Source organism: Trematomus bernacchii, unplaced genomic scaffold, assembly GCF_902827165.1.
Source record: "Trematomus bernacchii unplaced genomic scaffold, fTreBer1.1, whole genome shotgun sequence".
In the NCBI taxonomy this organism is placed as follows: Eukaryota; Metazoa; Chordata; class Actinopteri; order Perciformes; family Nototheniidae; genus Trematomus; species Trematomus bernacchii.
The window spans coordinates 841,586-847,585 of record NW_022987558.1 but is presented as its reverse complement, the minus strand read 5'-3'; the positions used below and the strand labels follow the sequence as shown (position 1 = coordinate 847,585).

Here is a 6,000-nt window from a genome sequence, read left to right as displayed (position 1 = left end):
CATTATGAAGCAGCGCCATTCTTCTTTATCCCCCTTCGGTGACGGAGAGAGAGGAGGGACACACTGTCCAGAATAGATAACGAAGAAGGAGACTGGCACTGAGGAGAAGGGAAAGCAGAGCATAGAAGTAAACAGGTACAGAGAGAAATAGAGAATTAGGACTGTTTGAATTTTGCCGTGTTGGAGGCTAGTTAGCGCAATGGGGAGGGTCGGGATTTACACCAGGGGGGGCACTTGAGCAGGAGAGAAGGGTTATGTCCCCCCTGCACCTGCCTGGTCTGCATTTCAGTGTTTGGCAGGAAGACAGACTGAAAGATGGCCCGGTAAACGGACAGCTATACTGACAGACAAGCTCTGAAGCTGGTCAGACAGACAGGAAGACAGACAGACAGACAGACAGACAGACAGACAGACAGACAGACAGACAGACGGGTACACAGCCTGTTCCAAGTGTCAGGCAGACAATCTGCACAGAAGCATTTCATTGTCATTCTATGCAGGAATAGTTTGTGAGGAAGACACAGGGAGAAGGTTGTGGTTACTTCATCTGCATCCACCTCAGTCGGTACGTTGGCACTGCGAGGGAGGGGGGCTGTTACTAGAAAGGAAATACAGGTTGCAGAAAGAGACAGAGAGAGAGAGAGAGAGAGAGAGAGAGAGAGAGAGGCAGAGAAACAGAGAAACAGAGGGAGAGAGCAGGTGTCGGAAATCCTCCCCTTCATCTGTGCTTGTCATTTACTCCTTTCTGTGCGCTCGTCGTCTGGCGAGGTGATTGGTTTTGTGATGCCGGCGTTCTTTTGCTCATAGGCACCTCTGCAAACAAGAGAACAACAAGAAGTGAGCAGACAGAGGAAACACAAAAAAAAGAGACAGCATAAAAGATAAGGTGGAGCCCCTTTTTGATTGACTAATTTTTCACCCTTTCCTTTTCTTATTTGTCAAGACGGGCTGTTGTTATTTGTTCTCTTAAAGAAAGAGATAGAAGGAAGAAAAACACCGGCCCAATCAATCCCTCATTTTCTCTGCACACCTCTCCCTTGAATCAATTGTTGATTTTTCTTTGCCTTGCTCTAAAGGGATTATTTTCTCCACCTGACTATAAACACTGGAATCCTCAGATTACCTCTAACTGTCCTCACCCCCAATGAGACAGTGTGAACCCCTTTGACACCCCACGGCATCCCTCCCCCCCCCCCCCCCCCCCCCCCGGCTGAAGTGAACCCTGTGGTCTCTGATCTCCATGCCTGTGTTGACTCACTACTACAGCGATAACATGGCACAGCGCTTCTGATACCATCTGATTCATTCTGTAAGTAGGACTCTCTCTCTTTCTATGTGTGTGTGTATGTTCACATGTTCTCTGCATGTCATTAGCACGTATTCAGCTCATGTGTGCAGAAAAACAGACATGGTCCGTCTTTTCTGCAGTGTTGGTTTTATGGTGTCTTCACAGCGGATTTGCTTTCCTTTGCTTCCTCTGCTTCAGGCAATTTGAGCGTGTGTGTGTGTGTATGTGTGTGTGTGTGTGTGTGTGTGTGTGCCAAAGAAAGAGATTTTGATCTTACAGCCAAGCTTACAACAGCATCATAGTGGTGTCAGAAAGAGGCAAAGGAGGTGCCTTTCTCTCTGTGTGTGTGTGTGTGTGTGTGTGTGTGTGTGTGTGTGTGTGTGTGTGTGTGTGTGTGTGTGTGTGTGTGTGTGTGTGTGTGTGTGTGTGTGTGTGTGTGTGTGTGTGTGTGTGTGTGTGTGTGTGTGTGTGTGTGTGTGTGTGTGTGTGTGTGTGTGTGTGTGTTTGGAGGGGGATATCTTTGTGTGTGTGTCTCTGTGTGTGCACATGCCAACATATTGGTCCTGAGGTTAATTTGAACTAATTAGTAGTGAGTGTTTTTCGCTTCTCAGAGCGGTTTTTTGGTTCTGTGTCAGTGTTCTTGCATTCATTAGGGTGAGATGGAAAGGGGCTAAAACTGAAGAGGGTGAACCAGCTAATGAGAATGACTGTGATACTCCTGACTAGTTATTTGTTGCCTCCATTTCGCGTCTAATGCTCTGAGCATTACACCCCGGCTGCATATCATTTCAGCTTCCTTTTATCTCACTATGTGTTGCCTTTGATGAAACGTTATATACTGAGACCAAGCCTCTGCAATGTCCTGCATATTACTAAGCCCATCTATCTCCGCGGACACATCCACATCTTTATACACTCCCACAGTCACCAGGCCCAGCACCGGGAGACGCTCAATCAAGATAGTCCCTTCAAACAGACCAATGAACTGTGAATAACGCCATTACACAAACTCCCAGCTCAGAGCGTTACAGAGACAGGAAGATTGTGAGGCTGGAAAAAAAAGGAAACCAGAGAGAGAGAGAGAGAGAGAGAGAGAGAGAGAGAGAGAGAGAGAGAGACAGAGAGACAGAGAGAGAAAGGGAATGAAAAACATTTGGGAGATTGAAGAACAAGAGCAGAAGGAGAAAGAGAGAGGAGACTATGACACAGAAAGCAACAGAGAGGAGGACACATGGAGGAGGGAGGGTGAGAAACAGAGAGAGAAAACGGGAGTCTAGAGGGGCCGCGGAGCAGGAAAAGACCTCTGCTCCATGGGAACACTCTGATGGGTTTAGCTAGGCCCCGCTTTGTTCACACTGTTGGTCAGCCTCTCAGAATTAAGATTACTAAATAATACGATTACTGCGGCTGCACACTGATAACACGCTGCTGCCGATCCCCTTTGTCACTGCCAGAAAACCCAGAGAAGAGAGCAGGACGGGCATATGATGGCATCAAAGGCCTGACAGTACTGAGTACATTACACTGTCACAAGGCCCTTTGCTTCACAACATGGCTTCTCTGCTTGCAGCGGAGTGAAAGAGGAAAGACATGATGTGACTTTTAATATGACAAGTGGCCATAAACAGAATGGCGCTGAGGAAAAAAACAACTTCTCTTCAAACTGATGGATCTTGTCATCATACATTTTACTCACCTTATCTTTTCTCACGTCGTTAACGTTGTGCTGTCAGCTCCCAAAAATCAGTAAACAGGTAAAAAAACCTCTGTATATTACCTGATTGCACATGTGTAAACATAAACCACGGCTATCGCGGTGAGATGTCTGCTGCTTATCTCGATGTTTTACACCACATCCTCTGCGTGGGCTATTTGTTTCATGTTTCCATGCTTGACAGCTTTGACACCGATTCCTGCCAAGTTGACCTTGCAGTTTAAAGTGTAATAAAAGCTGAATTCCCAGGCTTGTGTAGCACATCGATACGTGTTCTTCTGGTAGCTGATAAATGGTCTCACACCCCTCTGGAGAGGGGAAAAACAAGCAGGCAGCAGAAGCCGCTGTCCTGTCCGGCTCAGTGGAAGTAAAGTACAAGCGTCTGAAACCTCCTGCTTCCAGAGTAGTGAGCTAATGTCAGGGTTAGGCTCTGACCCCCTCCTATCAGAGAGGAAGCTTCTCCACTCTCCTCTCAGCAGGAGCAACCATTAGCCTGCAGAGCTAAATATTAGCTTGGGGCAGTAAATAGAAGATGCATTAAGAATGTGATGGTATAGTACAAGAGTAAAAAATAACAAACCAGAGCAGAGGGGGGGGGGGGGGGGGTGGCACAAAACAAAATCAATGAAACACAGAGCAAAAACATGTAGCTTAAAAAAAGCCCCAAAGCACCGCAAGTTGGCAACCATGAAGTTCCTCTTCTGTTGCCGTGCAGCACATTTGTCATCCAGTAGAGGTTTCATGTTCATGTCATGGAGTGTCTTTGCTTCAGTGACATCATATGAACTTTGACCCGAGGCCTTCCCCAGCTGAGCCCCACAGTCACAAAATAACTGAATGAGTCAGTGATAAGAACCAGCGCAGCTCCAGTCAAGAAGCATCCATGTTGAATCACATGCACTCTGCTCAGCAGGCGCAGACATGCAGAAACAGAAAGGCAACATGGAGATGATGTGCCAAATTACCAGTTATGTTTTTTGCCTCATTCACTTTCCCCTTTTTTGAAGTGCTTTTCCCAACAGCAAACACTGTGTTTGAACAGTATGCTCCAATCGTTTCACTCAGCTTGGTGTAAATGATGCACACGGTTCATAAGATAATCTTTCGTGTTGGTTTCAGATCATCCCATCGCCCTGTTTGTTACCCATCCTCTCAGATCAATGATCCCATCATCCCTCAGGGTTTCATGTTGTAATCGCTGGAGTCCATTTCCATTTTGCTTTTTCAAATTGAAAATATCGTTCCTTGGTTATTCTCCTCTTACTGTTAAGGCAAAAAACAACACATTTCGACATTGTCTGCATCATTAATCATTTTACAGTTCTTTGTTGGGAACAGCTGCTCCCTCTTCAAAGGTGGTAAGCAGCTGTTATTTCATTAACTGTGCTATAGAGAACAGTCTTCTCCATGCACTTCTAGTGTTATCTCTAGGAATAGATCATTGTTACACTGTTATCAACGCTGAATCCAATATTTTCTGTGACTTGCTTCTGCTGTCGTGCCCCATGATGCCTCTTGCGTGGTCGTTCACCCCTGAAGTGTTGCAGAGAGCGCCTGCTCCAAAGAGAGCCAGGCTAATTTGGGATTTGAGATCTCTTCTAACACGGAGCAGCACTTCAGTTTCATGTGCCTTCAATCCTCCGCCGCTTGACCACCAGCGCGAGGCACTGCAGCCTGCACTAAACCTTTGCTCCTCATTGCCTAATGGAGCACACAAGATGGCCCTGTTTGCTTAGCTGTTTGTCCACTCCTGCTTTCTACAGGCTAGCTGGCCTTAGGGGGAAAGGATTGAGTGTGTGTATGAGTTTGTGTGTGAGGAGGATGACAAGAGATGGACATTAGCACACACATGCCCTTTCCATAATGCGTTCCCGGCTGGGCTGTTTGGATGGCCATAAAGTGAATGCCACTAATGGCCTCTCAGTTAATGGAGTCATTAAGATTGGATTGCAAGAAGATAAAAGCAATGTGTATAATGTGTGTGAAGCGGGTGGAAGTGTTATCATTTGTATATGTGTATTGTTACTGTAAACGCTTTGTGTAAGCCTTTTCCTACTTATTTAGTGCTTCAGTAGATACACCCAGGACAACTGAAAGCAGGCAGTGACACTGCTGCATTAGCATTAGTAGAAAAGGTCAGTATTCTGTCAGTGTAATTGTAATCCGGTCTGAGGCTCAGGTGATCAGTCCTCACGGCGGGGGCTCAGATATTCACAGCGTTAGTGTTGCACCGCCGCCTTGTGAGTGTGCATGTGACATAGGCTGAAAGGCTTCATTTGAGGTCATCTCAGGACATATCCCCGAGAGGATATGGCAAGGCCTGGGAAAGGCATTCTGGGTAGTGTTGCGTGTTGTTTTCATGGTGGCATGACTGCTCATTAAGTCTATGTCAATTTCTTGATTCACACCAGAGGGTTGGCCTTGTCACTGTGCTCATCATGTTTTAAAGCTTCAGCTGCGGTCCAGCATGCCTCATTCACTCGTTGCAGTCAATGAAAGGCAGCATTCAATTCACCACGAGGGAAATCTAGTTTGTTGGCAGAATTAAAATGTCCTCACATGGTAAGATGATTAGAATATAATAAACTCTTCATGACTAGCCTAGACCAACTGTTTGATTGCTAAACTTTATGGATATTCACAATGTTATTATCAACTTGGCAGAGTAAAATATAGGTGCTTTTTATACACATTTTTCCCACTCGCAAATCCTCACAGGTGTTTATCCGTCAAATGGTGTCAGTCTGTGTATCAGAAGATTAGAAAATAAAATTCAGAGCGCATCTTTTAATCTAATCACTTACTAAGCAGGCTAAGCCCGTAGCAGGAAAAGTGAGTCTCAGCAGGGGGAAGTCATTCTGCAATCACTGATCAAACCTGCCTGCAGACCCCCAAGGACACCAGAGGGGGTCAACCTGCAAAATAAGGAACAACTGATTACAATTCATTGTTTTTTTATGTCAAGATCACATAGTGAGGGCATTTAAAATTGTTGGAG

The 6,000-nt window shown here is 45.8% G+C and overlaps 1 protein-coding gene across 1 annotated transcript in view; it reads left to right on the top strand.

Annotated features, from left to right (window-relative positions):
- The first annotated feature begins 1,210 nt into the window (after positions 1-1,210).
- Positions 1,211-6,000, top strand: part of grik5 (glutamate receptor, ionotropic, kainate 5) — a 100,432-nt gene continuing 95,642 nt past the window's right edge. The window contains 1 exon segment of the mRNA XM_034123903.1: positions 1,211-1,309. The gene's annotated coding sequence lies outside the window, so the exon portion shown is untranslated.